Raw genomic sequence first — 23,211 nt, forward strand, 5'->3', positions numbered from 1 at the left:
AAAACTTGGCTTGAAATTCATTTCAGTTTATTAAAATCTGCCCTCCCTTTCAAAATTAGCATATCAAACCTGGAGTGTCCTTGCTTGTGTGACCATTTAAAAAAAAAAAAGATGCAAAGAGCAGCGCCTGCATCATATGAGGGAGGTCCCACATCAATTGAACAAACTGATCCAGCTTACAAATGAACAACTTAGGTATACAATTTAGGTATAATTATTGTGGAATTTTTTTTTTGCCCTATTATTAAGCAGTAGACGACACTAGCCTAAGACACTAACTCAGTCCACATATGAAGATACTTCTGGTTCGCTCCTGCATACTTTGACAAATGAACAATGTCATGCTTTTTGACGGTCAAGCTAGAAATCCGTATCTATTATTGGTAATTTAGAGGCCAAGATAAATCAGCCAAGAGAAATAAAACAGGGACAAATAATGGTGGCACTTTTCCACAGGGATGACACCCAGTGAATTAGTGCAAAGCTCTATACTGTAGAAAATAATAGCCCCCGGTTTCAGGTCACTGCACTTCACTGCCTGGTAAACCTGCTTAGAATCAGAGTCAATGAGCTTCAGACTTGGTGCCAGCTCAGGCCCCATGAACACAGACGAGAGACTTTTATTCCAAAATCATTTCAGCAAGTTCGTTGAAGACCATAGCGGGCAGTCATCACTCTCAGAGAGAGGATGTTCTGCTCCAAATTCTGCCATATAAGTGATTTTCATCCATATTTAATTGCTTGAAATGTTTCCTGACAAAGGTTGTCATTATGGAACCACTGAATTCAGCAGCTCATTACTTAAATGGATTTCATAATTCCAAACTGGTGTAGGACCGCAGGAAAGGACCGCTCAGACATAATTCACATCGTTGTTTTAGAGCTGAAGCATAACAAGCTTGCTTTATAATCACAATTTTGTAAAAATTCATTACTTGCAAGCCACAAAGCTAATATTAAATTATATATTTCTGTTACCAAATGAGATGAAGTAAGGATTCAATCAGTATAGAGAAAAACATTCTACCATATTTCATACGCCACATAAAAATCACATGCTTCAATCAAATCTTTCTTCTCGAAGATAGTTACTCGCATGAAAGCCTGCAAAAATCATATGAGGTGTTTTGAATTGGCAAAAATGAGATAATTCTGTTTGTTTGTGCACCAGGAATTTTAATCAGCTGAGCAGAAATATTTCAGGCCATTATCATAAGCAACAAACTGCAGCAATGTAAACACAAACAACTGGAGCCAAAAGCTCTCGCACACATGGACCAGTTGCATCAAAATCTATGACAAAGCCATCTGTGCAACCAAACAAGAGATGAGGCTTGCCAAAATCAAAGTGGCTTCTTAAGAGACCTCTGTGAGCCAATACCTCAGCTTTAGCTCATTAAATTAAATGCTTTTGAGGTGCAAAAAAGATTAATATTTGATACTGTTGTCACCCATTGATTCTGTAAAATATATTTCATTTCCTGCACTTTATGAGCATTTTCTGAATAGATGAGTAGATATGAGGGAAGTTCAAGCTCAATTTATTGTATTTCACCATCAGAGAAACCACAGAGAACTATGTTTCTGATATGCAAGTTTGACAAATTACACATGCTCAGATACAAATACACAGACACATTTCTCACAGTTTTTGTGGCTTCCAGAGTTGCAGATTTTTTTTTCTTTTGGATCACAGCATCCTCCTCTGTGGCAAGCACAATGACTATCTCTGTGAGTCTATATAATGGGGTACATCGCTGACAAGTGGCCATGCTGGTAGAAATGAGAAGAGCAGCTCATTTATTCATAGGATAGAACGGGGAAGCCTGGGCTGAGCTCGGTGTCTAGGTGGTGGGGTGGATGGGCGCACAGGCAAAGTGATTAGCATCCATCACTGTCTGTTCCTCTCAGACAGCGAGGGGACTGTGACAGATGAAGGGAACACAATCAGGGGTGAAACAGCAAAGAATGGCAGAGAATGAAGCCTGGGAGGGAGAAAAAGATGAGCCTGGTCCACCGAAACAAACGGCAGAAGTTAGGACACCGGCTTTTAAAGGTCAAGATCAGTGGAGATTTAAAAAAACAAACAAAAAAGGAAGCATGGATCCTCCTGGTACATTGTGAAGATGGCAGGCATCTGAATATCTATTGTTAGTATGTGGGTAGAAAGCTAGAGGAGGTGTGTTAGTAAAAAAAGCTACAGGTAGAATTTCCATAAGATAGACTCTCACTGAAGACAAGCAGCTGTCTAGAGGGGATTCCCACATCCTGACACTGGCCAGAAAACATCTAACTGACAGACGGAACAACAATTTGTTCAGTGGAGTCATCAAAAAAATGTGCCAATGTAACTTTAGGCAATTTAAGTACAGAGCAATTTTCTATGACGCCCAAGTTGCAGAGGAAGAGAGCACAGAAACCATGTGAACAACAGATTGGATAAGTGATGCATTATGTTATGATTTAGCATTTCAAGTAAATAATTACTACCAAATGAATAAAACAACAATTTCTGGCAAATTAATTCATTAAAACATCAATTTCATTGCTGGATACACATTTTCTCATCTTTATTCTGATGTAACAGCACAAAGTAGCTCTGATCTGCTTGATTTCTAAAATAAAATGCCCACCAAAAACTATTTTTATCATAGGGTCCATTTTGTTATTATTTATGACCAAAAGCACTTGAGTGCGCATCAAGTAGAAACATCAATTTACATCACTCAAAAAAGTAGGAGCTTATAAGGAGACACTGAAGGCAGCATAAGTGAGACAGCTGCGTATGTTTCATTTTGTTTTGTAGTATTTCTGAATGTTATATAAATAGGATGTGAATAGAGCTGCCTCATAGTCTGCTTCATTACATACTGAACCACATTCTCTATGTTTATCCAACTGATACAGCACAATGACACCTTCTAGGCACTGCAACATTAATTTCAATAGGTAACATATTTCAATAGACATAAAACATTAAGATCAAAGTACTGGTGCCACTTATCTGCTGGTGCCACAAACTAAAAATGTTGGAAACATTAGCCTGGAGCCTTGCAGAGCCAGGTGAAAAGAGAAAAAAAAAGGTGAAAACACATTCCCAATGTGTAAATAAAACAGCTATCTTAATTATGCAGGATGGGATTATGTGCATAATTTGATGCATCATTATCATTTTCAGTTCAGGATATTGTGGTATATTATGGGTGAAATGCTCTTTAAAATGAGTTAGTGCTTCACATTAATCATGCCAAGGGTGACACTAACTATTTTTTTTACAGCCACTGCAGATGTTTTGAGAAGGTAGTTTCTGATTCTGCCATGAAAGGCAGCTGAAAAAAATCATTAAAACTTTCACATATTGTGGTTATTTGTGTTTTTGCAAAATTTGTTTTTTCACACAATATCAACTGCTTATAATAAGGCTATATTCTACACCAGCGCCAAGAGGCCAACGTATAAGTTTGATTTATTTTATCGGGTTTCCCAGGAGGGCAGAGGTTTATGCCATATGACTTTATGAAGGATGTTTATGTCATCCACCTGCCAGTGAACCTGGCTGAATAAGTCAGAGATAGTTATGACAGATGCACAGTATGTAGCCTAAACATTTTCTTTCCCCACAAAATGCAGAAATGCATAAATTCCTTTTGCTCTTCCTTTTATTTATGAACCTGTATTGAACAAATGAAGGCCAAGATTAAGGTGTGGGGTAGACGGAGAGACAGACTGCAACACGGGAGGAGCCATTACATCTTCGGTCTGTGGAAAAGAGAGCATATAATTCAGCGACAATTTCATTTTATAATTCCTCCCTGGGGAATCATCTCAGCTGCCGTGGCGGCCGGCCACACTGGCTGCATCCAGCCAAGCTTCCATCAACAATCTCGGAGGAGGCACCCTCTAGGTCTGTATCTCAGCTCCTGCACAAAGAGCTAACTCGGAGTGCTGTTAGTGCTGCAATTACACACTAGATTTCCTTGCTGGCCTCATTTTGGGCCATACTGCCAAACAAGCATTCCAAACCCAACCCACCACACAAACTGATGAGCTGGATAGAGCAAAAGAAGAGGGGCGAGTATGAAAAATATCTCTTTATTTAAACATATATCCGTGGATTTTGAATTTAATCAAGAATCTTTCAAAAATATAAACTCTTCAAACAGGTACCCCACTTCAGTGAGGATTTAATTTGGACAAAAGATTCTGACAAATATATTTTTTACCATTTGGAGATTTGCAGTATGAGGAGGAAATCGTAACAGATTGCCATGAAAAACTAGCTAACTTATCCATTATCCTAATAAGCATTTACATTCAAAATTGATACATGATGTCAAATATTGCCAGTATTTGATTTACAAATACCATTACTTCTTATATTATTCATTTTGTTATCCTCCAAGTAAGCAACAATATTTGTGCTCCCTAACTGAAGCTGGTGGACAGGACCTCTAACTCTTAACTGTGATTCAGCAGAGGGCAGAGATACCCGGCAGCGAGCTGACCATCCTCTTCTGCAACTACACTGGGCAGGCCATGTACGCATCCAACACAAAATAACGCTCAAGGCTAGACTTTAAAGTAAGCCTAGTCAGAGGAACCAAACCAATGTCGACTTCATAACTACTTAAAGGGCCAGATCAAATGTCCTGAGAAAGCATGGACATCAAAACCTGGAAACTGCAGAAAAGAATAGAAGGAAGCGCCTCAACAACCTCAGCTCCTCCAGCCGCCTCGAGGGTGGAGAGAGTCAGTTGTGGCACTAAGGCCACACATGCTAAACTTAGTGATACGCTCATGAGATTTTGTGGGGCTGATTCAGATTACTGATTTTGTAAGTGTTATTGGCCGATAGCCAATCTGATCGCTGACTGAAATCATGCACTTTACCCAAACTTTCTATTAACATGTGAAAGTGCACAGTAAGCATGAACACTTGAAATTTAAATATCACTGTGCTTAATATTGTTCTTAAGGCTGTATGACTGGCCTCTTGCCACCGGTAGCTCATTAAAAACGTTACCATTGAGGCAGCATAGGCTATGCCTTCTGTCCAATACAACACAAACTATTTCTAATCATACACTACCAGTCAAAAGTTTGGACACACCTGATTGAATGTTTTTGGCTGGACCGCAACAGTGGGGCCAGCCCTACAAACGCGAATGTCTGTCACTGACTGACTGACTGACTGACTGACTGACTGACTGAGTGATCAAGTTACACCATTGGTCGGCCGTGGCACGTGGCACATCATAGCATCACAGAGCCAGAAATTTAAGTTTCATTTTCTCCGCCATCTTGTCTCTCCGCTGAGATCAGGAGCCTGTTTCTCCCACACAGTAAGCAGGCTGACCAATATCATGCATGTAAGCTGAAGCTAAAGTAGAATCTATACAATTATATCATATCACCGTTTATTTCGATGCATAAGCGCAAGCTCAGTCCACCTGAAGCCCTCTGTTCTGTCAGGGGAGAGAGAGAAATGTGGAAAATAGTAAAGAAGTTATGTGGTGTGTCCATACTTTTGACTGGTAGTGTATATTAGAAACATGTTTTTTTACATTATTTATAATTTTTGACATTATATATTTGATGTCTTTCATGACCAGGCAGTTGAAATGGTGCTTGTCCACTGATGACCTATTGAGAACGTTTATCGGTCGATAATGATGGGTGGTGGCCGATTGATCGTGCATCCCTACCTAAAATGTATCCACCCAAAGCACTGTAAGGTGCTTTATGCACCCAAAGCACTGTAAGGTGCTTTGGATTAAAGTGCCCACTAAATTGCAGAGGCTGTTATGACCCTCAGGCCAGGAACTCGACTTTACAAAGCTGCAAAAACAAGCATATCTAGGAAAAGCCACACTTTGCCACAAGCATACCCCTTGATAATGAGAATAAGAGGATCCAAATCCTTCTCTGGATTTATGTGTGCAACAACTTAATAACAATAGAGGTGGTTTCATCTTTTCTACATAAGACTTCTGTTCATGTCAAGTAGAGACCAATACAGCATCAGTTAGTGGTACAAAAATGCAAACAACTGCTTAAGTGCCTCCAACAACAATCCTCTCACAAAAGCCCAGTAGACTGTTGTTTGAAGTACTGAGAAGAGCTTTTGCGATCCATTTTCATGTTGATATTGGTTATGTCAAATTATATAGATAACATGAAGTCCACCAAATAGATTATGGATTCCTGTGATGGAAAAATATCCTGAAAAATTCCAGTATACAACCTTTCCTCAAACAAATGTCCCACAGTGCTGTGCTATCTCAACACTGATCCACTGTGGAAAACAAAACGCAAAAGAGGCCTGTTTACCTTCTACCAGAAAAGCACCCTGAGGAGCGTCCACAATGTAAAATGTGAAACTGCAGATCTGCAGTTATTTAACAATGAGGCACACGCTGTGAGACTAAAAATAAAGTCTCCACAGAGCTGGTAATTATGAGAGAGAGAGAGAGAGAGAGAGAGAGAGAGAGAGAGAGAGAGAGAGAGAGAGAGAGAGAGAGAGAGAGACAGACAGAGAGGGAGAGACAGAGAGAGAAAGAGACAGACAGAGAGAGAGAGAGAGAATGAACAACATTTCTTGCTCTTGTGCTATTTCCCTAAATTTAAAAATATTCCATGATCTCTCACATGAAGAAAAAAAATCTGTATCCTGGGGAGAAAACACACAAACCCATGCGGACTACAGTTTGTCCTCACATGTCATCAATTAAGACTTGTAAATCTTGTACAGAATTTGAAAGCATTTTCATTTCCCTTATTAAAAGTTTATATTTTATTATTGTTGATATTATCATTAGTATATCATTATATTCTATTCTATTTTTGTACGTTACATTTATTGGATTGTTTCTTCACAAACATTCATTATTTATACCTAAAACTACTGATACTTACTATATGGTGAAGGGTCTAAGTATGGTAGCTGAATACACAGCAAGACAGAGCCTACACTGTCCAGGCACTGAAATACACACACACTGATACAAGGGGGAAGGAATTTTAATGTGAAAATGTCAATCTGTAAGTGATGTACTGTACAGCTTTGGCAACATTTCCTGTTTCTTTCCTCGGTTTCTTTCCTGTCATGCCAATAAAGCATACTTGAATTTGAGAGAAAGAGAAAGAGAAAGAGAGAAGAGAGAGAAAAGAGAGAGAGAGAGAGAGAGAGAGAGAGAGAGAGAGAGAGAGAGAGAGAGAGAGAGAGAGGAGAGAGAGAGAGAGAGAGAGAGAGAGAGAGAGAGAGAGAGAGAGAGAGAGAGAGAGAGAGAGAGAGAGAGAGAGATTTTTAAGTTATGACCATCTTAGCTTTGGAGCTGAGCCGTCTCTCCACAATCAGCTGCTGCCAAAACAGTCTCTCAGCAGGACAACAATGTCTACTGGAGCAGAGCCAGAGAGGTCTGACCAGCTTCAGACACCAGCGAGTCAATACCTGCTCTGACCAGCTAACTGACCCCGTTCTCCCCATAGTCTGACAGGGTCTTAATTAGATTAGTGAAGAAACTGCTTCTCAAATGCTCTGCCCTTTTTGTCTGCATATGATTCAATATTGTCCTTTAAAGCTGCACTAAGGCAAGATTTTTATATAAAAACCTAAATCACAAATTGGGGCTACAACTGAGAAAAGTATCCCATCCTTCCTAATTGAAATGCAGCAGATTCACCCAGTTTGCCCAAATTAATATCAGGTGTACAGGTAAAGTCCTTCAAACTTTCAAGGCCACCAAACTGCAAAGTAGCCTGGCTGCTTTAACTTTCCCGCATGTCATTAGTCCTCCACACAGCCAGGAGCCGCAGTATTAAGCTCAGATCTAAAAAACGTATGTTTCACAGCTCATTTGCCTCAAAAGTAAGTTTAACAGTGCCATTCTCTTGTGAGCTAGGTTAATAGCACAAATCTGTATCCTTTTTTTTAAGGCTAGCGTTAAATATGCAGAGAAAAAGGCTGTGTTACTTTGCTCCTAATAAAATGTCAGGATGTGCTGGGGGTTTGGAGTCTGCTTTTCGATTAAGAATGTGTCACTCATGTTTGCTAAGACTTCCCCCCCCCCCAATGATTCCCCTGATGATTAAAGTACTGAGAGGGAGGAGGATTAAACTTTGTCAACTTATTTACCCACATGGAATGCATCAGGAGGATCATTTTTCAGAAGGAGAGGATTCGGTGCATAGCTAAATGCAGAACACAGCACGTTTGAAGTTAGTCCTTTATTAATAAGCCCTTTTCACATTCTGTTCAAAGTTGTAATGCACCGGTTTCTCAAAAATCGCTCCACAATCTGCCCAAAATGTTTAGTTACATTTATTTGTTACATTGTGTATTTAGTGCTAGTAACCATTACAATTTTGTTGTTTTTGTTGTCTTTGTTGGATTGGTCTGTCAATAAGTTACAAGAAAGTAACTTGCCACAGAAGTTGTGATGCACCGGTTTCTCAGCAAGGAAGCTGTTACCATGACGATATGAAAAGGGCCTATTAAATTGAAATATTAATGGGGACTCTCCATAGTTCCATGCACAAAGGTCTATGATACAACTTTTCTTGATATTGTGCCCTCCATTCCTTCTTACACTTTAGGGCTTTTCAAATGTCCCCAAAGGTAACAGGTGAACACAAAAAGTAAAGAGTTCACAGATTCAGGCTTTCTTTGAAGCAAAGGTTCAGAGAGAATTTACTTACTATTAATACTCCTAAAACTTCAGAATGTTTAGTCAAGATGTAGTATCCCCTGAAGCTAGAAACAAGAGAAACAAGATCGCCAATCTTGTGCTGTAATCAAGCAACACACTCTGCAGGCTCTCCATAAATAATTAAGAGGAGATCAATTCATCACTTTGACAGTATCCATTTAGAACGACAGTTGAATGAAATGATCATTTTTGGAACGAAAGTCTGCCTCCGCTGCACTGTCAAAAACCAGCTCCAAAAGGTATCTTGGTTCAGAGTCTTGGTTCTGGCAAATCTAGCTTCGGAAAAGAGTTGCTCATGTTAGCCAATGGTGATTAAACTGATCAAAGGAAAGCTGTGAATTTTCCCAGCAAATTCTAATGTAGGAGGGATTTTCTCTTATACCTTCTAGACTATATGATGCTATTTGGGAGGATATTCCATATATCAGATGTTTATTTCTGGGGTTTTTTTTTGCTGATGAGGAAAATCACATTTAAAAGGTCAAATTTATGCTAAAAAATCTCAGAGGGAATGGACATTTTGCAGGCAAAAATTGAGCTCTGAGCTCAGCAGAATATGACAAGTTGTTGCCCTGAGAGGATTAAGTTATAATTCCACTATAATGCCACTCAAACAAATGATGTACAAATAGTGCAATCAAAGCGGGAAATGAAGGCATATCAAAAACTTTTAATACCACGATAATACTTCACACACAAAAAAAGAAACCACTCAGATATTTTGTGAGCTATAAGGGGCACCCAACAACCCAGAGGAAATATCTTTAGTTTCAAAGAGACTACAACATTTTAATCCTAATAAGACTGTGAAACCTAAGCGTATTTCATGCTGAATAACTGGTCTTTTCAGTTTTTTTGGTGATGCTATACCAGAAAGGTGCACCTATTAGGAAATGAGGCTACAATAAACTTATCAAACCGGAGGGGATCCACAACAATCACAAAACATAATAATATCCAAAAAATCTAAATCACTTGATCTGAAATGTGACAAGCCTAAATCTACAAGCCAAGGAAAGTTAGTCAAGAAAATTTGAATGTCCTGATGATCTAAACAACTCCTCTAGTGATCTGGGCTTCTTTTGAGCAACTTGCCCAAGAAACCATTATTTTCAAATGTGGTTTAAGACAACAGAAATCTCATTTATTATAATCTCTTTCTTACACTGTTGTATGAGCTCATGCTCATCATGTGTTAGTGCATTAGTGTTGTTAACTTGTTGTGCCGACTAGGCTTTAATAAGCTATGGGGGTTAATGGAGTCAAGCAGTACAAGACATCAAGTTATATGATTGTTGATCCTGTATCTTGGTGGGTTTCCTTTCATCTTGCAGCACTTTGTAACCATTAAGACAAGTAGTATACTGTATCATGACTATTAATTTGCCATGCATTCTTTTATGAGAGCTCAACTCACAAAAAGTCGCTGATTATCAAATGTGCCACAAACCCTTTCTGCCAATCCACATTTTCCTAGATTGGAGCCATCAAAATCAAACAAGTTTGAATTTATCTGATAGGCAACAGCCAATTCTACAAGCTCAATCAGGAAGCAAACTGTTTACCCACTTACAATGAATACAATCTGATCCAACTGTCATCTCTCCAGTCGAAAATCTGCCCAGACCAGATCTCAATCTGGAAAACTGATACTGGCACCAAATCAGGGCTAACAATTGTGGTTAAAAAACTGTGGCTGGTCCCAAGCATTTGGCTAGCAATGCTGCTGAAAAATATTAAGCCCAAACATTTCACTTTATGCAAAACATTATGTAAAAGTCAACAATGAACAATAATAATGAGTTAATAATAATTGGATTACACTGCAAAGAGGGTCATGATCATAAAAGAGTTCAAGAACTAAAATAAACTTTCTGAGAAAAGTGACTTTTAATTGAGACAGCCAAGTATATGTCAAAGATATAAAGCAGGAACGTGTTGTAGTCAACTTGGATTACAGACAACAGCATAGGTACAATACCAAAATCCTGACTGTATTGGCACAAGGAGGCAGCATTGTAATGGGCCCCAATTAATCTAATTAGTTTTAATGTGAATGAACTTTATGGAGGAAGCTTCCAGGCTGATAGGGTAGAAGAAAATGAATAATGTACTTGTGGGGGATAAGTATGTGTGGGGGACTGCAGCCTTGGCAAAACATCTACAACACATAAATAGCCATTTCAGGCCTGCTACGATGAGATATGCAGTCTCACTACACATAGGAGGATGAACAAAAAAAAAAACAGAAAAACCAGCCTTCCCACTAAAGCCCTAAACAATACCAATAAAACACAGATAACTCCTGCCAATCCGTTACGAGGAGGAGGATAATGTCGTCACGTTGTCAAAAAGGGACGAAAAATGTCAGCCGCAAAGCGTCGGGGCCTGCCCCTTGAAATGGATGGTGCTCATTATAGAAATAAAAAAAGCCATAAAAAGCGATCAGTTTCCGCTCACAATGTGATGACTTCTTGCATTAACTTGGGAAGCCTTGGAGAGGCGTGTGCCAGTGGCTTCTTTGGGAGGGGCTGGATCATGAAGACATGCCTCATCATGCCTCAGACAAATTGGGATACCAGTGCCGGCAGTGCCAGTCTGTCGCCCCCTTGTCTGCTTTGCCGGGTTCGGAGCCGCCAGACAGACAGAGTGCCGCCCGTCAACTTCTGCAAAGCTGAACAGAATCTGCGAGGGGATGATGAAATGAAGATATCTGATGCTTTTATCTGCTCCGCGCTGTGTTGCTCGGTAATAAATTTGACTCTGTCTGAAACAAGAGATGTAGGGCAGCACATCCGCTCCCCGCCACCACCCACCCCCACCCCTCTGCCCTCTCTGTGTGGAGTTCACATGGGTTTCCTCAGGGTGCTCCAGTTTCCTCCCAATATTCTAATGACATGCAAGTCAGGTGGATTGGAGACTCTAAAATTGCCCGTAGGTATGAACATGATTGTCTGTCTGCATGTGTTAGCTCTGTGATGGACTGGCAACCTGTCAAGGGCGTCTAGCTGCCAATGCATGCTGGGATAGGCTGCAGCCCCGCCGTGACCCTGACAAGGAATACACTACCAGTCAAAAGTTTGGGCACGTGCATTTTTCTTTATTTTTACTATTTTTCACATTTTAGAATAATAGTTAAGACGTCAAAACTATGAAATAACACAAATGGAATTATGCAGTGACCAAAAAAGTGTTAAACAAATCAAAATTATCTTATATTTTAGATTCTTTAAAGTAGCCGCCCTTTGCCTTGATGGAAAGGCAAAGGCTTTGGAAAGAAATTCACACATAGGCATCAACTTCACTATTTATATTTGTCTAAGAAACAAATTTCAAGCATTTAAGCATAAGCCTTTAGATCAAAATGGCTTTAAGAGAATGAAAAACATAGTACATTCAATCAGGTGTGTCCAAACTTTTGACTGGTAGTGTAAGCAGGTAAAGACAATGAATGAACAAGAGATCTAAAGACATGAGAAAAAAAAGAGTGAAAACCCCCATTTTCAGAAGTGCAACAGTCAGTCTTTTAAGTTTTAGTTACTTGTACTTCTCAGTCGCTGCCCTGTGGTTGTCTTTTAGAACCGTCGTGAAGCCCTTTTGTTTTGCTTGGTTGCCGCAGTGACTTATTTGCTAGATCCTTTTACTTTAAGCGGCAAGTGTTTTGGTTTAGTGTTTGAGCAAACTGACAGTGAAGAGAGTGCTTGATGACTGAGTGGATGGCTTTATTGTACAATCCAGTCCGGGCAAGCCATGAGTCAAATAAGCTGCCACACAGGCCTTGACAGAACTGGATGAAAACAGAGTGGGAGAACAACCTTGATTCAGAGGAATTTAATCATAAGCCAAGAATATGCATCAACATGCAGAGGTGATGGTTTCTTAAAACAGTTAGCATCATCGATTTACACGGAAAAATGAGAGGTCAGCTTCCCTAAATATGTCTGGGAGCCATCATGAGGACTTGTGGGCAAGGATGAAGGAACTTCAAACTGCAAACTCATTTAGCATTCAGACCAAGTGTCTGCTGTGGCTAAATATAGTAACCATCACTATCAAAATTTGATAGCTAAGAGAGCTAATTGTGAGACGGCATGTTTCTCATCCCATTAGAAAAGCAGAAGCACATTCATCAGCATATTACATTACACAGACAATTTCATTAATCAAAATGTACTCTATAACCTTATCCATGCCTGAACACTGACAAGCAAACCTCGCTGAAATGCAGATAAGGCCCGCCCTTCTGTGACACAAAACAACGCACAAGTCACAGATTCATGTCACTAAATTACATTACTCTATATGTTAGCGCTCACCCAAGTTCTTTAAAATGAGGCTAAAATGGCACACTGGGTGGATAAAGCAAAAGATAATCGATTTAAAGCCATGCTCTAAGACATTCACAGGCAAACATCTCAAACTGTATGACAAATTACAAGTGAAAAAGCTTTTAAGCATTACTTTTTAATGCCATTTCTGCTTTATAAATGGTACACAATGGGCCAAGACAGGAAGGATGGAAAAGCCTGACAGACAAACAGAGAGTAAGAGACAGCACATGGCATGCACCCCAGCCCACCGAGCCACAAGGACGCCTGAGTGCAGAGACCAAATTAAGGTTTTCAAATAATGCCAAACAACATTGTAGCCAACCACTCTAAGTCAGCTCCATTGTTGTGATTTGCCTCGACACATTAGAGCGAAGCTAAAGACACAGTTTGCAACCAACACAGCAGTGAAGGTGATGGTAATGCTCTTCTCATCATCTCAGTCTGCTCACAAATGTTCAGTCATTGACTTCCCTTGTCTCAGTTGTGATTTACTTACAAGATCAATCTGACCTATCACAGAGACAGCGAGAGACATTTCTACAAAATGTCAATGGGCAACAGCTGGTAATGAATACAAAAGCAATCTTGGCACCTAACTTTTAATGGACGATGGTAAGTGATTATGGAGGCTGACTGAAGTTCTACTTTGAGGAGAATAGGGTCATTCAAACTTGTAGATTCACACAATTCAAATACTGCTTCCAATTACTGTCCAGTGACATGCTCTAATAGAACTGGAACAGCATTTTAAAATGATTATTACCTATTTGATTGAAATATCTGTCAAAGATGTACACTCAAGGGTAAGTGTATATTTCACACAAGTCATGTGCAAATTAAGTGTACTGACATATTGAGGGCATAACTATGTAGCGCACACGGTACATCAAAGAAGAAGGCTCGAACAGCAGCATGCAGGAGAGCTGTAGAGATCTCCCAGAGAGAAAAATCCACACAACGTAGATGACACAAATAACTGCCTCACCTTTAGGCCACAAACACATTGAAATTCATTCCTCATGACGTGTATCTCATCTCTTTCAACGTCAGCTTGAATGGAGGTTGACATGACTGCAGCAAACACTGAATTGGCAGTGGCTTCAGATTTCCTTTCTGGTTACTGTGGTACGGCCTCACCATGAGGAAGTTCAGCCTCTTCTCGCCACTGCCACAGAACACTAAAATCTATGTCAAGTGATTTCTTGTGTCACTGGCCATAGCCCTTACAGCTCCACTACATCACTGGGAATCAAAATGCCAAGGGTTTGGCAAAAAGCCAAGCCTTCCTACGTAGAGGGCATATCCAAAACATTTTAAAATAACTCGTAATAACTTGAGGGATTTTTATGAAGATCCATATATCATATCTTTAAAAAAAGGTTGGTAGCATAAGGTTGTAACATGCAGTGTGTTAAATAATCATTAATAGATTACCTGTCAAGCTCACAACTGTGCATCATTCTGTGATTAGCAGGCCACAGTAACAGTGTGACAGTATGAAACTGAGGGTTGGTGTGCTTGATTAACAGCTTCTTTGTTAAAGTAATAGAAACAACAGAGTAGTCCCAAATGTCCAAACTCTCCCACACAGCACTAAGCATACTAAATCAAGCATACCTAAAGGTTCTTACACATGATCAGCGGCAAAACAGCTTTGCACTAGCTGAGCTATTGTTTTCCTGTGGCAGGGGAGTGGCGCCCACCTCAGCGGCAGCGCTACCCTTGGCAACGCACACTGCTCCAAGTTTGCCACCCAGCCGCTGCAGTCTGAGTTCAAATTACTTCAACTTTGCCCGTGTTTAAGGCTGACCTTTCAGAGCGCTACCATCGAGATTGTAGCTCTGTGTTCTGTAAGCAGGCGATGTGAAGAAATGGAGGAAAAACTCATCCTGTCTGTTAATGAATACCGCAAACTTTACAACACCACACTGAAAACATATCACAATCTTGGGCAAAAAAGTATTGCAATGTGGAAATGTCAGTTGTCAAACTTGGCTTACATGATGACATATCAACTCACCAACTTCCCTACCTGCGCTCTTCTTTGCAGTGAGCGATGTACAGAACACTTACTGTATGTGTAGGCTGCTTAAGACACAAGGAAGGGAAGTATTTTTAAAGAAAAGCCATTCCCAGTTTGGTCTGTAATGTGGCGTCTGAGGAACCAGGCCAATAAGAAGGTCTATTTATCACGCTGAAAGTTTTCATTAGGACCAGCACCTCGTTCTGTTCACTCATCTGGCAGATTTATTTACCCTCGACTCATTTGGTGTTTTATGGGAGCGGGTCCAACTGCTGTTAACAGTCTGTCCTGACAAAAAAATGTCCATGATACAGGCTCTTTAAATTCTGTATTTGGTTTTTAGCTACATTTTATGCAGCCCAATTTTCTCGTATTGGCTGGATGATTCTACTCTATGACCCTCTACACCCCCCTTTATTCGGCACACAGCGGTCTGGATCCAGACACACCAAAGGATGTACGGACCACACAGTGTTCCAGGTAAAAATACTGCAATGATTTATTCCAAGCCAGTTTCAAATGAACTAGTGTAGCTTTGTCACTTGCTTTGGCAGTGCCACCAGGGTCCTGCGGTGGCCGCGCTTTGTCCAATCGCATGCTTTTATGCAAATGACTTAACTCATCAAAGCTGCAGATACCATACTAGACTTACCAATGATCATCTGCACAAGTGTCTGAGAAGTGCACTTACTCCATTTTTGCCAAGGCTCAAAATATTGGCAGGACACAGAAAGGCTCATTTCTCTCACTGAATGGCAGAGGGAAAGTAGAGGAGGAGAAGGGAAGGAGAGGGGAAAACCAGAGTGACAGCAACATTCTTGGGAAAGTGCGTCATTCATATTGTCATAATAACTGGACTCTCAGATGTTCAGAAAATGTGCACTTCAGTTGTTTTTTTTTGGATTACTGTTATTTTATTGAATGCATGATTCGGATTACAGAACCACTTTTGTTTTTTAGTTGGCTAATGTTGTCAAAATATGCACTTTTTGGGTTTTTTTGTAAATCAAACAATTACAATTAAAAACAGCGTAGCAAATATCCACAACATTTTGCACTGGCTCTCCAAAGCACATTGCTTTTGCTACATTGTTGTTGAAATTATAAAGCATTTCTAATTGTTTGAAGCAAATCTAAGTGGTTTAATTTTATGTTTTCGAATGTAGTCGAACAATAACCATGCATCATAAAATATGAACAATTCTAAGTTTATAACTATGCCGATAATCCAGACCTTTGTTTTCTAGGAAATGTGTGAGTCCTTTTCAGATTTAATTGAATATCTCTGCTTTACAGAGTGGCAGTTAAGACTTGTGGGGGAGGCAGTGGCTTAGCTGTTTGTTTTGGTGCAACACCAATGAGACTTTCAGAGTTCAATGTACAACAATTGTCTACTTAGATTATAAGATTCTTTATTATAATCAATAATTTACCTTTAGTGTGAGGTCATGGACTTTCAACAACATATTCAACAACAACATATTTTAATTTCTTTCCATAGCTATAACTGCACATTTTATTGAAATAGACTTGGAGGAGCAGTACCGTGCTGGTTTCATACTAATGTTTTTTTTAGTATTGTACATTATTATACCACCCTTTTGGTTAGCTGCGTGGGCATATTAAAATGATTTATGCAGAAGAGAGCAGCACACAAGTGCTATTTTCAATTGAGACATCAAAGCCCTGAATGCAAAAATACCTTTTTAAGTGCCTGGGACTTTAGCTGTATTTAATTTTTTTTTTTTCCTCCTGCAATTCTTGGGCTCACATGGCTCTTAATATAGTTCCAGATTGACACACTGCATGAACAACAAAGGAGCTTCATCAGTGCTGGAGAGGAGCCTTTATTCAACAAAACAATACCCACCTCATCCAAGAAAAACTAAGACAAAGGAAACAGGACATGAGTGTGGAGTATAGGCGGGAACATGATCGCAGCTTCAGCTGTCTCATTTGCAAGAGCCTATGATTAATTGAGATATGTAATAAGTGCTGAGAGGATTAATTCAATCACAGCGATGGTGAGACCCAAGGCTTTGACATTTGTGAGAGTCAACGCCCCAGCCAAGCAAGACAAAAATATTAATTATCTTGACTTAGGCAACTCACTGATACGCTTACATCATAAGCATTTTTTTTTGGCATGGACATGATGATATGAAGATTTAGCCACTAAACAAAAGCCCTGAAGTCTTTCTTCTCCATTTCGATTATAGCGGTAATAGCTGCAATTTTCATAGCGGATGACTAACTGTTCGTATTTCCGAACAGTATTTCTGTGTATGATGTTGAAATCATGTCAGCCTCCCAACGATCTGACAACCAACAGCTCTAGGTGGAAAGATGAACCTGTTGTAATAGAGTTTTTGGTGACAGTGAGGAATAGGGAGCATGGGCTGATAGTAATGATGTTATCAGTCACTCTGTGATCTTGCACCGATAGATGGGAGTGTCTGCTGAAACTTCTGAGGACAGGCTGTGAGTGATAAACATGTATGCTGTCGACGGTACGGTAGAGACATTTTGAATTTCTTAACCAGCTCCCTAATGTGCCTAGATAGAGTCGTTTTACAGATGTGATCAGTCAATATGTCAAACCTAAAATCGGAATCAGAATCACTTTATTCTGCAAGGACAAATTTGTCTTAGAAGCTCTGGTGCAGAGACATATTGACAGCATATTCAGCAATATCATGCTGGTACTGACATGCTGCAGGGGACAAGAGGACCACACATACAGTGCAAGGGGACATTACTCTATAAATATACATTCAGCACATGTCAAAGCCAGCTATATTTTGAGCTTGTGCTGTCATACAGATGTGTTCCTGAAATCAAAAATGCACAGCAGATGCCTCCTCCTGCCTCGCTACTTCAAGCAAAGCGAGTGACTGATGTGAGCATATCAAGAGGAAACACCAGTGACAACACCTTGTTAGCCTCCCAAGCCAATGATCTCCCCAAGTGAATCATAAAGCAAGCCACATCCGACCAGCCTGTCTCATAGAAACACACAAGAAACACACATCCGGGTACCTGTGGGCTACAGCTAACTTGCTAGTGATGTCAACAGTCTGTTTTCATGGGTGTTGGCATTACATTTGTTGATGTTTACTATTTTACAATCATTTGACAGCAGAGAGAGCAAAGACGAGGCTCACAAAAACACAAACAAATTTGGTTATCTGATTATCTAAAATCTAAAAATATTGTCCATTTGGATGGGTAGGCAATCTATAAGTGTATATATGCTATTTCCAAGTAATTTGTCCTCTTAAATGTTATATCAATATAGTATGTTTTCATTATTCAGGACTTTATATTACTAAAGATTGATTCATTAAATCAAAAAGATGCATTTTCATCATACATTTTCTTTTAGTTCCCACTTTTCCTGATGGGTCTCCTGTAAAGTTAAATGCACCTGGGTTTGTGGCATTTGGTCACAAATGACACTCAATGGCATCTTAGCAAAATGTAGCTACAAACCAGGTTTGGGATACAAAATAGTTAGCAACCTCTGCTCATAAAGTTAATTTAAGGTCTTTATTATTTTGCTATTTGGTTGGATTCTTTAGCCTGTGAGCAGGAAGCCTGAAATGTGTCCTGTACCTTTAAAATCCAAGTTCTGTTTTGCCCACTTGACAAATGAATCTTTTTCTAGTGCCTCACACTTCGAGCAAGTAGCAGACAGATCCAACATATCGTAGTGGTGACACATTTCAAGCACAATCTTCACAGATTTCTGCATCACTCAATACAAAGCAAAGTGGTGTGCAGAATGCCCATCCAACACAGTAAAGCACAGGGTGGCAACTCACTGGGTGTCAAGAATCGTTTTAATACTTGGTCACCTCATTTTTATCACCTTAAATTTGACTCTGCTTGAAATCTGATTTCCGTGAACACTTGTGCTTTCTTCTACCATGTTGTCCTGGCAAATTGCTGGGAAACTAGAAAATGCTGTCCTGGATTGCAATTTAATCTTCCAAGCCTCAAGGCTAATTTGCGCTGATTTGGAAAATGGGTTTGCATATTCACAATATGAGCGCATCAATGCTCCGCACAGAGGAGCCTCGTGGAGATGCTTTTCAATTACTGTAGCCAGGTTGCTGGAAAAAAATCCAGGCTAATGGTTTTCAGAGCTTTTGCATAATGCTGCTCAATGGATGTGGAAGAGGCAGACTGGAGTTGAGGAAGTCGTTTGTGAAATAATGGTTATTGCTGATGGCAACAAATCTCCCCAAAACCTCTGTTTCACAATCTTCGTAAATAACAACTCATCACCCAAGAATAGTATGAGACAGAAACAAGAAGTAGACAGGCAGAAGCTGATCCATCTATCCTCCAGGAAAGGGGCACATCATTCTTTGCTTTAGTACAATTCAGAAACCTATTGCAGTCACACTGAATCCCCAATCCACTACTAATGTAAAAAAATAATTGTGTATCTTGAATATCTGACAAGTGAAAATGAGAGAGAACACAGTCTCTTTTGGCCCAGTAAGTCCTTAAATAGATCCCGGTTCATTTTGACAACCAGGACATAATCTGTTGCATCATTTTGAACATGTTCTCCCCATGGTGAGTGTCACTCACTGAAAACCTCCCATATTCCTCTCTTCTCTGTGGAAAAAAACCCAAACAAAACCGATGCCCTATAAGCATCCCAACTGCCTTACATTTTATATACACACACACACACACACACACACACACACACACACAGCTCATACATTATACGCAAGGCAAATACGAAGAAAAAACTCAAAAGTAGTGTCCCAAACGAAACCGGTAGGCTATAACATGCAAGGGTGTCATTGCTCAAGAATACGAAGATGCATTTGAATCAGCAGCGTTCTCGTTGTCATTATAATATACACTGTAGTCTAAGTAATGTGCATTTGTTTATTGTATCCCATGTGTATCTCCATCATTAATTAGACTACTCCATGTAAAATAGGATACAGAAGCTTAAACGTTACCGCAAAGGCAAATGACTAGGTCAAGTGTTTGTTGGTAAAACCCGATCAGTCAAAAAGCAATAAAGGATCAAAATGAGGACATAATAGCCTATGCTGGCCTTCAATCAGTTTGGTTAAAAGTGACAAGTGGACAAAACTGCAGCATTTCCGACGGAGAAAAGCAAACTGGACGTAACGTTACTTCAGATCGAGTCCACCTTGCACGAGCAGAAACTTAATTGCGCAACAAAGTTTCCCGTTTATTCAAGAGTGAATGTAATGCAAAAAAAGACTCAAGGACCAAATAGAATATAAAGGCATATTTTAGATGCTGTAATGTCAACTTGGACTTTTGTTGACAGAGAACACCGCGCAGCGAAGTGAGGCGGCGGAAAGTGAGCGGAGCAATAAACAAAAGAAATGTTTGCAGCAGACGAGAGACTCGACAGCCAACTCCAAACAGTTGAAAAACAAAAAAAGCATTTCAGTACTCCAAAAACAGCACAAAAGACGTTGCTTTTACTTACCCTCACTGGCGCAAGATGAAGTCCAAAGTGTCCCGTTAAAAACCCCACGGTCCTGCGCGCTCCACATCAACCTCTCTCTCATTCTCTCTCTCCCCTCATCTCGCCACAGCTGCTGGATAAGTTTGGTGACGTCAGCGTGCACTCGGTCCCAACCGGCAAAGCTCTTTGGTCGCAACTGGAATAATACACAGAAAAAGGAGGAGAAAGACGCACGAAACCGGAAAGGACGGTGGGGAGGCAGACGCCATGTAAGGAGCCTCAACTGCTCACGACAATGTTAATATTCATGTCTTATAAATGTATAGTTCCGCTCCTCGGTTCTGATTGGCCGAGTCAGCTGTAAAATATCAGTTAAAGGTGCACCTGTGATCTCATATTACTGAAAATCGCCACTCATAAGTTACAGGTATTTATGTGTTTGTTCAAAAACTACTGTAGGCCTATATGGCTGGGCGGGAAATATTAAAGCTGCAGTTGGTAACTTTTATGGATTATTTAGAAGTAATAGCCTACAAATTAATCAGCATGTTTGGTGGCCAAAGAGGAGCAGGATAAGTCAGAATCTCAGAAACAGAAGTAGCCCCATTCCTCACTATTCTCAAGTGAAATATGGAAACCCATCTGACCAATGAGGAGAAGTCTGAGGCAGAAGACGATAGGGTTGTCAAAAATATCGATACTTCGATACTAAAAAATTGAAACGGATACAATACTCATTTGCAACAGTATCGATACCAGCAGTGCTTTCTTTTAATGAACAATCTCCACCTCTACTAGCCACACACACGGACACACACACACACACACACCCCGCACCGCTGCCCACAGCCCCTCTCACTAGCAGTCAGCTGGGTTGTTGTTGCCTCAGTCAGCAAACAATGCTACAGAGTGGTGCCAACGAAGGGGGGCAACATGTCAAACTTTGTGAAGCAACTTAAGGACCGACACGCCAGTCTTTATAAAGAATTTCGACAGGTTAGCCAAAGCTCCCGTTTCAACATCACTGAAGCATTAACCATTTATCATAAATGTTAATGTACCCTGCACAGTAGCCGTTTTAGTTTAGCTAACCAAGCTACATAGAGCTAGCTAACATAATCCATAAGCCAGATGCCCGCGGTTTTCGACCAGACTGTCCGGTTTTCAGATGAATTGTCCGAGTCTGGCCAGAAGGGTCGACCAGACGTTCAAATGTCCGATTTAAAATCATTGTCAATAATAATCCCCTAATTCTATCTCTGTTGCTTCAACAAGCTAAAAGCGTTCTGATAGGCTCATGACTAGAGCAGGGGTAATCTGCTGTGTAAGTACGTTATGGAGAAGCGTGCATGTGTCTGTCTGTCCGTCCATCTGTCTCTCTCATTGGGCCGGGATTTCCCCCTACGTTGTCGGATATTGAGCAACTAGTTTCTGTCTCTGTGACTGTGTTTTTTGGCTGGACCGCAACAGCGGGGCCAGCCCTACAAACGCGAATGTCTGTCACTGACTGACTGACTGACTGACTGACTGACTGAGTGACTGACTGACTGAGTGACTGAGTGATCAAGTTACACCATTGATCGGCCGTGGCACGTGGCACGTGGCACGTGGCACATCATAGGATCACAGAGCCAGAAATTTAAGTTTCGTTTTCTCCGCCATCTTGTCTCTCCGCTGAGATCAGGAGCCCGTTTCTCCCACACAGTAAGCAGGCTGACCAATATCATGCATGTAAGCTGAAGCTAAAGTAGAATCTATACAATTATATCATATCACCGTTTATGTCGATGCATATGCGCGAGCTCAGTCCACCTGAAGTCCTCTGTTCTGTCGGGGGAGAGAGAGACACAAACAAGCATGGAGGTTTCACCACGCCGAGGGCTTATTTCCAACCTTCCCGGGGCCACGGTTCCGGCCAGTGGCACTAGCTGGGCGCCGATTTGTTCCCGGTGATCCGGCCGAGATTTCGGCGCACGACGATGCATCAGCGGGTGTCCGGTGAACAGCGTTTTCGACACCGATGGGTACTAGAACACCTGGCGCTTGGATCGGGAGGATCAATGCGGGCCGTGGGCGCGGTGGAGACGACAGCGGTGGAGAGAGAGACGGGACGCGCTGGAACGATCAGTATGGATGTATGGACTATTATTCTGTATTAGCAGTCTGCAGCGGAGTTAGTTACACCATTGGTCAGCCGTGGCACGTTGAGATCCGATCACTTGTCCAGCTCAAACAACCGAACGTCACATCCTCCTCTCGTTTGCATGGGTCCAAAAAAAAAAAAAAAGATGATACCCATCTGTGAAGCCGCGCTATGGACTATGGTTTCTGTGGTGTGCCTGGTTTTCGCGGTGCGGAGGGTCTGTGCGGCGCGTGCGGAGCTCCGCAGGGGGTCTGTGGCTCCGCGCTCCTCTCAAAAAATGAAACTCTGTGGAGGCCTCCGCAAACACCGCAATCAGTTCAGAGGCTGTGATTGGTTAATGGTTGCTATGTTAGTTGGTTACCAGGGAAGTAAGTGTAATCGAGTGACAGCCAAGTGACAGCTGACAACCGGCAAAAATGGACAATAGGAGGAGATTCTGCGCTCTCCTTGAACACCGCGCTGCTACGGCATTTACCATGAAATGCTGTGCCTCTGCGGAGAGAACGGTCTTGCCGTGAACACCGCGAACACCG

The 23,211-nt window shown here is 40.9% G+C and overlaps 1 protein-coding gene across 2 annotated transcripts in view; it reads right to left on the bottom strand.

Annotated features, from left to right (window-relative positions):
* Positions 1 to 20,693, bottom strand: part of LOC139643594 (PTB domain-containing engulfment adapter protein 1) — an 84,411-nt gene extending 63,718 nt beyond the window's left edge. For both annotated transcript variants that reach the window (XM_071518780.1, XM_071518779.1), the window contains exon 1: positions 20,557 to 20,693. The gene's annotated coding sequence lies outside the window, so the exon portion shown is untranslated. The remainder of the gene's footprint in view (positions 1 to 20,556) is intronic.
* Between the last annotated feature and the right edge of the window lie 2,518 nt (positions 20,694 to 23,211).

The sequence above is a fragment of the Centroberyx affinis genome, unplaced genomic scaffold (assembly GCF_046629955.1).
Source record: "Centroberyx affinis isolate AG114_WGS23_722 - 3 ecotype Tasmania unplaced genomic scaffold, CSIRO-AGI_Caff_v1 ptg000634l_1, whole genome shotgun sequence".
Classification (NCBI taxonomy): Eukaryota; Metazoa; Chordata; class Actinopteri; order Beryciformes; family Berycidae; genus Centroberyx; species Centroberyx affinis.